We start from the raw sequence: 9,921 nt of genomic DNA on the forward strand, positions 1-9,921 counted from the left end.
AAATGTACAAATTCTTTATGAATAAATAAAACAAAGGAGGAATTATTTATTTTGAAAAATTATTTGCCAGAAACCAAAATATATCACTTATTATGGACAGGAGTAGGTACACTGAATTTAAGTGGTGTAAATTATCAGTTGGAACAGTAAGACCGCAACTTTAATGTCAATAAATTGTAAGCTGACTTTCACATTCACAAATTTAAAACCGTTACCAACTCATAGGTATTTTAAAAAAAAATATTATTTGTGGTCAAATGTATTCGTTTGCGCAATGAATATAATTTGCATCAATTGTATTTATTCACGCGATGAATATACATGTATTAAATGTATTTGGTCGTACAATGAATACAACCAACACAAAATAACAAAAATACGAGAGATTCTATTCATTTGCTCTAACTTCACTTATATTTATTTGTTCTACTATATTAATTATTACCAACTTGTATTACTTGTACCAATTTGCTCTAACTTCACTTGTATTCATTCACTTTATTGTATAAGCTGGTATCACTTATATTTATTCACTCTAATTTTTCTTGTATTCATTTATAGTTACTGTTCAATTATCACCAAGTTGCATAGATTGTATGCGTTCACTTAATTTTTTTTTGTATCAACGCATATAATTACAATAGATTGCATGCGCTCGCTCAACAAATTGTAATTTCTATATTATACAACGAAATGCAGTGAAGATACATATAAAGAAGACGATCCAGATTTAAACATATATACGCAGAGGCGTATCCAGGAGGGGGTCACCGGGTTCACGTGAACCCATGCTCCCCTCCTGAAATCATATATAGTAGTGTTATATTTTTTTAAAATATTTAAATATAGATATGTGAACCCACACTTGAAGTATTATACCGTGCGATTATGTTGGGTGCACCTCTCTAAGTGAGGCTAGAAATTTGAATCTTTTAGTTATCTTGTTTTATTTTCCTTTTTAAAATTGGTTAATGTCTCTCTAAGTGGTTTGGATAGGTAAAAATAACTTTGGATCTATAATTTTAAAATTTTAATTATTTTTAGTGATAAGAACCTAAATGTTAAATCAATCAAATTTATATCTTAGATTTACCTTTTTGTAAGAGTGCACCCATCATATCAAAATCCTAGATACGCCTCTGTATATACGTACAACAAACAATTGCTTGACATTGAAGATACATACGACATACACTTGTATGCCTTTGTATTTTTAGTATATCACACTTATTTTTGGGTAAAATACCCCTAAATCCTTACTAAAAACGTTTTAATCTGATGGGGTAAGGAAAAGACCAAAATGTCCCTCACATTTTTGGGTAACTTTCCTTAACTGTGCACAGACTTCAAATGGGCATATCTCCCTCATACAAGCTCAAAAATTAGCAAACTTAGCGGCGTTGGAAAGAGGATTCCAAGACCTTTCATTTGATATCTTATGGGTCACCTAACTCAACCTGTACTGAAAGTTATGACCATTTGAAGTTGATCCCAAACTCACAGCTTAAGCATAACTTGCAAAATTTCAGATTTGGCTCTTCCCAAATTAATTCTTTCTAAATTTAGCTCTTTCTAAGGCGGAATGTTACAATTAATTGTTGTTATTCCATCTTAATCATGTATCTAAAGACATCTCCAACGTACACGGAAGGTATAACTTGAAATAATAGCACTTTATTAAATTTATTTGCCAATGATTGTTCAAAAGAAGGAAAAAAAATTGTGAATCATTAAGAATAATTCATTTGAAAAGAGAAAAGAAATCAAAGAATGAAAATAATTTTTGACTTTAGGATACATTATTACTCGTGGCATTTTTATAACTTCAAAAAATTGTTATTAGTCAAATAAGATTTTAAATAATTAAACAAATGGAAAACCAAATTGTCGGCCTAAAAGTATAAAATTTAAGACATCTCAAAATTTAATACTTGTATTAGTTCCAATAATTCACAGATTATTGATAACCAATGGCCGACCCTTATAATTTGTTAGTGATACGTTGACAAATCTTATACTAGCTATTATTGCTCCTTTTTAATTTAAACATATCAATTTTCCTTTCTAATATTCTGGCATATCTCACTTTTTTTTCGGAGGAGAATCAAGTCCAGTGATACATAACTTAAACTGATTTTAATAGTATAACTCTTAACTTGTCTACTTCAGAATATAATATGTATTTGACAACGTCGACGTTCGTGTGCATTTGTATACTTAACATATTTTATATTTTATGTGTTTTATCGATACGAGATTTATTTAGAATGTTACAATATGTAAATCTAGAATTGCTTAGGAGTTAGGACAAATGTTATTAGAAAAATAGAGATTAGCGTTGGATAAATGTTATAGTTAAACAATAAAATCATTCTATATAATCTTATTTAGCGATATATTATCAAAAACATTTATCAACTAGGATCTATTTATCAATAAATTAGCGATAAAATTCGTAACTAATTTTTAAAAAAATTAATAGTGAAAGTGAAATGCCGCTACTTGTCCCCATCTTTGTTCAAGAATAAAAATAAAATATGAGTTGAGAAAGTTAATTAGTGGATGGAATTTAGGGAAAATTAATGTGGCATAGTATTTGACGTGTCTTTGAGGTTGGATTAGTTATCAGCTTGACTTAGAAATTTAAAATGAAGTCAACAAATTGTAGATATTTTATATTTGAATATTATTTTTCTCCATTCCAAATTAAATATCATGTTTTATTTTTCAAAAGTCAATTTAATTAGTTTTAAAAATAAAATTAAATTAGATCAACTCAATATTTCATATATAAAATGTTTTATTTCAAAAAAACTAAATAAAAAAAAATCATAAATTGTAATTTTATTTAGATATTAATTATAAATAATAATCATTATAAAAAAGTCTGTTACGAATAAATAACAAAGTCATTGAAATTTGTTATTTTCCAATTTAATCATCCATATAAGAACACTACCAATAAAATATGAATGCGAAAGGTATAGCTAGAAGCCTAGAAATAACGCCGCATTTAAAAAAAAAAAACTATAATATAAATGCCAATAATTGTTAATAATAATTATTGATAATCACCAAACCAAGTTCATCTTGTGGTGTGTATTTCAAAAGTACATCTTTGAATTTTAAAAAGGAAAAAAAAGGAAAAAGAATGAGGCTAATATTTGACTTGAGAGCTATATGATACAGATAGCTTATCCAATTTAATAAAATACAAAATAGTCTATAGCTACAATGTCTGAACTGAATATAATACGCATTAATTTAAAAATAAAAACACTATTGTTGACGTTATTTTGGGAAAAGGGTCAAATATGCCCCTAAACTATTCGAAAAGGTCTAAATATATCCCCGTTTAAAGTTTGGCTCACTCGTACCCTTGCCGTCCAACTTTTCGTCTAGATATGCCCTTATGGGCGTTAAATGCCAAATGGAATTGCCACGTCATTTTTACATTATCACGTGTCATTTATATTAAAGGGAAAAGGTTCAAATATACCCCTAAACTATTCGAAAAGGTCTAGATATACCCCCCTTTTAAATAAACTACCCGACCCGTTTTCAACAATTTTTTTTCGGTAAATCTTGAAAATGAGTAATTGACTAATGAAAAATAGGAAAAATATGAAAAAAATAAAAGAAAATTAACGCCAAAAATTCACAAATAAATATAGTAATCTTAAATTCAACAATTTCAACAATTTTTAAAATTTTTTAGATAAATCTTGAAAATGAGTAATTGATTAATAAAAAATATGAAAAATATAACCTAAAAATTCAGCATAAAGTCATTTTCATATTTTTTATTAATCAATTACTCATTTTCGTGATTTATAGAAAAAAAATAAAAATTTAAAAAAATTGTTGAAATTGTTGAATTTAAGATTACTATATTTATTTGTGAATTTTTGGCGTTAATTTTTTTTTTTTTTTTCATATTTTTCCTATTTTTTATTAGTCAATTACTCATTTTCGAGATTAACCGAAAAAAATTTGTTGAAAAAGGGTCGGGTAGTTTATATAAAAGGGGGGTATATCTAGACCTTTTCGAATAGTTTAGGGGTATATTTGACCCTTTTTCCTTTAATATAAATGCCACGTGGTAATGTAAAAATGATGTGGCAATTCCACTTGGCATTAACGCCCATAAGGGCATATCTAGACGAAAAGTTGGACAGCAAGGGCACAAGTGAACCAAACTTTAAACGAGGGGTATATCTAAACCTTTTCGAATAGTTTAGGGGCATATTTGACCATTTTCCCCGATTTTTTAAACATATTGTAAGAGGTCAAGGTGGTAAAACCTTGTAACTAAATACATTTAGGGAAACATCAGTTGTGACACGTTCATAGTTGGGGTTCACGTATAAGCCGGGACGATTTAAGTGTTATTTTGAACTGTCTCTGAAGTTCTAATGATTTAACAAACTACGAGTTCTAGTGAGGGATCATATCCCAGGAGACTGAGAGTGTTCGTATAATGGAAAGGACAACTGGCTAAAGCTGCAACTCTACAACACACCTGTTGTGGTTGGTGCACATCTTTTGGGCTGCAGACTCTCATCCAATCGTATTGCTCTAAGGATTTGTGTCCATCTTATATCAGTCTTCACTTAACAACACAAGCCAGTTTTTGAATTCTGAAAAATTCACAAGCTCGAAAAGGCCATTCTTTGAAGAAACATTCTCCGGAAGAAAAATAAGGGACCTGATAGAGTTATCTTTGTTCTTAGCCTCATCTAGGTTTATTGTTTCTGTGTTTATCATTTGTAGATCTATTCCCAAGTTATAAAGGAACTAGATCGGTTGCTTGTCTAAATCCTTAGTTTGAGTCGGATTAACTAGGGTTAGTCGAATCATCTATATTTTAGTCAATTCTCTTTTCGATGTTTTCTTGGGTAGAGTTGCTTAGGAGTGTCAACTAGAGTTAGTTGATATGTAGATGCAGTAGAGTTACTGCTTGATTCTTCTCCTTTTCTTGAGATTTGAGTTGATGGCTGAGTTAGCCTTGGTGTTTTATTGAAGTCTATATCAGTCGGAGAGAGCTAGTGTAGTGGGCAACGTTGGTGTTGCTTAGTTCTTATCTGGTAACAGAGTTGTTACAGCAAGGGGAAAGGGATTAGTAGGTTAATTCCTAGATTACTGAAGTTGTAATATGAATCTGAGCTCTATTTTGAGTGAAATGGAGTTGAGTTAAAAATCCTGTGAGACATATCGTGGTTTTCTTCCCCCTTGAGCAAGGGGGTTTCCACATAAAGCTCTGATGTTATTTTACTTTCAGTTGTTTATTTTCACAATGTTATTCTGTCAGGGACCTGGTCCATTGACTGTTAGTGGACGCTTACATTCTACCATCAATTTTTTCAAGTATCAAGCTAAAGTATTTGGTTAGGTTTTTTAAATTTATAAATCAATTAAAATTAATAAAAGTAGAAGTTTTTGATTTCTCGATTTTCTTCTCGATAAAGTCTTCATTTAAAATATATTATATCGTGTACTTCACATACCTAGTGAAATACAATTATCTAAGATAGTTTCTTAAGAAAATAATACAAAATGTGAGATGAATGATGACATTGTCATAGTATTCAACAAAAAATAAATCACATAAAACAAATATTGTTAGTTAATAAATTTTATAGTGAAAATGATCATAATATAAAAGTACTAAGTTATGCTAGAATAAGTAACTCTAATAAATATTGATTACATGACTAAAATAAAATAACGTATTCACTATCTAAATCAATAGAAAACAAAAAAAAAATATCCAACATTATGGCATTTTTGGTATTTCAAATATTAGTAAATGTTGATTTTGTTCCTTATGATATATGACTCAGCACATGCAACCTCCCATCAATTAAAACATACATTTTTATCCCGTCACACAGAATATGTTATATTTAAATTATTTTTAAATTATATTACCATTAAGTATGAGTAATCGTACAACTTAAACTTAACCTAACTGATATTCATGCATTATTAAGTGATGAAAAAAAAATTAGTTAAAATTATAGATGATATGCAAAACAATTTAAAAATTGAATTTGTTCTTCTTTCGAAGTATATATGAAAGTTTAACAAGGTCAATAAATTTTTTAACAAAGTAGTCAAAATTAACAACGTATCTAAATTCATCATGGTCAATAAAATTTTATATATGCAAGAAGATAATAAATAATGTATCTTAAAATAATATAATCAGCCTGGAATGCAACATTTTTAGGTGACTAAAGTCTAAATATATTCAGAGACAAAAACTAGACAAATTACCGGTGTATCAGATCGACCAACCATCTTTCATGATGTCCACTAAGTTTATTGATTGGTTTGATCCGATTTTATATATTATTAATTCACTTTATTGATTATTTTTTTATCTTTTCTATTGACTATTGAGTTATCAGTTTGTAAAATGTGTTAAATTGATAATTAAATTAATAAGATAATTATTATTTATTTTCGTTTATTCGATTAATGGTTCTTAATAATTTGTTTTTTCATTTTATGTGATAAGGTTGATAAATTTTTAGTGATGTTAGCTAGAAATTATTGATAAATTTCATAATTAATTATATATTTTTTAATAGTGATATTTATTTAAAAAGAATAATAGAGGATAAATATAACGTTTTTAATCATAAAGGGTACAAATATAACCCTTTTCCAGAGTACGGAGCTAAAAGGGCAAAAAAGATTGCCAAAAATTCCAAAAGGGCACATCATATTTTTTTAAAACCAAAACGGCACTGACACATATTAACGCCGTGTACTCCGTTAAAATAAAATCGCTGCCAAGGCAGCGATTTTTGTTTAATTTTTTTTTCTTTTTTTTTTCACTAAAATCGCTGGCACAACAGTGATTTTTTAACTCTAATTTTTTTCCTCCACCTAATATCGCTGCTATGGAAGCGTTTTTATAGAATAAAAAATTTGGCAGCTTTCTGTAAAAACTTTTTTTTGAAAAATCGCTGCCCTGACAGCGTTTTCCTTAATTTTTTTTTTCTGAAAATCTTTTCTTAATTAAACTGCCTTTTCAGCGATTTTTGTTAAAAAAATTATTTTTTAATAAAATCACTGCCTTGTTTTCAAAATGAAAAACAATTTAAAAAAAATAAAAATTGAAGAGAAACGAATTTTTTAAAAAAAGAAAAAAATTTAACTAAAAAGCTGTCAAGGCAGCAATTTTCAGCCTTTTGACAGCTTTTTTACAAATATATATATCTTGAAATCGCTGCCTTGGCAGCGATTTTGGTGGAACTAGTTTTTTTTATAAGCAGCGATTTTTGTAGAAATATTCTTTTATTTTATTTTATTTTTTGAAATTTCTGTCAACTAGTCAACATCTGATGGTAAATTTTTTTTTTTTTTTTAAATCGCTGCCCGTGCAGCGTTTTTGCAATTGTAATAGCAGTGATTTTAATTTTAATTTTTTTAAATAGCAAAAACGCTGCACGGGCAGCGATTTATAAAAAAAAAAAAAGAAATTTACCATCAGATGTTGACTAGTTGATAGAAATTTCAAAAAATAAAATAAAATAAAAGAATATTTCTACAACGGTTTTTTTTTTTAAAAAACTAGTTCCACCAAAATCGCTGCCAAGGCAGTGATTTCAAGATATATATATTTATTTATTTATTTTTGTAAAAAAGCTGTCAAAAGGCTGAAAATTGCTGCCTTGACAGCTTTTTAGTTAAATTTTTTAATTTTTTTTTAAAATTCGTTTCTCTTCAATTTTTATTTTTTTAAATTGTTTTTCGTTTTGAAAACAAGACAGTGTTTTTATTAAAAAATAATTTTTTTAACAAAAATCGCTGAAAAGGCAGTCTAATTAAGAAAAGATTTTCGAAAAAAACAAATTAAGGAAAACGCTGCCAGGGCAGCGATTTTCCAAAAAAAAGTTTTTACAAAAAGCTGCCAAAATTTTTTTTTCCATGAAAACGCTGCCATAGCAGCGATATTAGGTGGAGGAAAAAAATCGCTGTTGTGCCAGCGATTTTAGTGAAAAAAAAGAAAAAAAAATTAGACAAAAATCGCTGCCCTGGCAACGATTTTATTTTAACGGAGTACACGGCGTTAATATGTGTCAGAGGAAAATTGCTCCGACAGGAGCGATTTTGCCGTTTTGGTTTTAAAAAAATATGATATGCCCTTTTGGAATTTTTGGCAATTTTTTTTGCCCTTTTGGCTCCGGACTCCCCTTTTCCAATTCTTAATCCCTCTGACCAACAATTGCATTAATTTATGGCACTAATTTATCAAAATAAAAAATAAAAATTGGCATTATTTGTTTCCATGACCCCTTTATATCTTAAATTAAAAAAAATCTAGGTGAGAGAATGTGTCGAAAATGTACTATTAATAAAATAGTTTCCTTTGTTAGTATTGCAATAATTTTTTCTCTCTATGTTTTTTCACGGTTATTTTCCTAATTTCTTTGCTAAACACCAACAATAACTTAGGAAAGAGATGTCTAAACAGCTTTTAAGTAATTAAAGTTCAAATTATTCTCCTTATTTGTCACAATACAGATTTGATTCTAAAGCATTTTACAAATTGTTTTTTTATTTTATATTCTTTTATACTATCAATCTTTATTTTTACATATAAAAAAATTAAAATAATTATTTTCTTCTATTCAACTTACAAATAATTATAAGAGATCATTTCCTCGTAATATTCTATTTAGTTAAAAATAGTATTAAAGGAGTCACGGGTGTCATGAATTGTTTAGGATATCATTAATATGTGGGGTTGATTATAATGCTCAACTACTCGAAGAAAAATAAAATTTCAGGAATGAAAAAAATAATAATGTGGATAGAGATTAACATAAATATAATAATTATGATTGAAATAATAGGTAATGGGACATAGGATCGACGTGTGGTTAATTAGTACTTTGCTGAGGTATGTACTGACTGTTTTATTTGAAATTTATAATGAATTGTCAACTTATAGTAGTTGGTCTGATTTTTATTATTTTAACACGTGAAAAAATTAAGATGACTGCCATTAGTATTAATTAACCTTAACTAATTGTAAACTAATTATTTTTTTAAATAATTGAATGTAAGTCAAATTAATGCACATTGGGTCCAATTATGTAACACAGAAACACAAGTGATTGATTTAAATGGGTCTATTTGTGGCGATATATACATAGTTAGTAGTTTAATTCCGTATCAAGGTTACAATCGATAACATCAAAACTGTCACCATTATCAATATCGTCACTATCATCAATATAATATCGATCTCATTAGCAAGAAAACTTTTATGATTTTATTCAAATACTTGTTCAAATATATCATAATGAAAGGAACATATATAGAAGTTTATTGCTAGGTATTTGACCAAATAGGATGGTCTAGTTCCTGTAGAACCTATCACTAAAATACTCCTTAGAGGGAGATAAAGCTAGCTAAATAGATCGAAGAGGATTATCTGAGAGATGAAAAATAAAAATGATTTTCCCCACATGAATTTTGGAAATAAGTGATTTCAGGTGATTCGAATTATTAATCAAGGGCAAAAGTAAATATTTATGCTGCTACACTTCAACAAATAAAGAATTCAATGATAATAATATAATTGCTGCTATATTATATTTAGCGAAAAATAATAAATATAACTATTTATATCCAATCCTCCATATAAATTTCGCTAAAGACTTTAGCAATTCTGAGTGCAACTATGTCTTGTTGGAATTGCTTTAGTGGATTTATGGATAAAGATAAATCCTTCTTCTTTAGTTGCTTTGACATTCTTTTTTAATTCTAATTATTGTCATCAGAAGGGATCACAAAAATTAAAGATCCCAATTATTAGTGATAAATATTAAAAATAGAATAATTGCTATAATTTAATGTACATTTGATTTCTTTGTATACCATAAGGCTGCTAGTTTTGAC

The 9,921-nt window shown here is 28.1% G+C and overlaps 1 protein-coding gene across 1 annotated transcript in view; it reads right to left on the bottom strand.

Moving 5' to 3' along the window:
* Positions 1-9,921, bottom strand: part of LOC125863391 (sulfate transporter 1.2-like) — a 529,831-nt gene that overhangs the window by 8,125 nt on the left and 511,785 nt on the right. The window lies entirely within an intron of this gene.

The sequence above is a fragment of the Solanum stenotomum genome, chromosome 4, assembly GCF_019186545.1.
Source record: "Solanum stenotomum isolate F172 chromosome 4, ASM1918654v1, whole genome shotgun sequence".
NCBI lineage: Eukaryota > Viridiplantae > Streptophyta > Magnoliopsida > Solanales > Solanaceae > Solanum > Solanum stenotomum.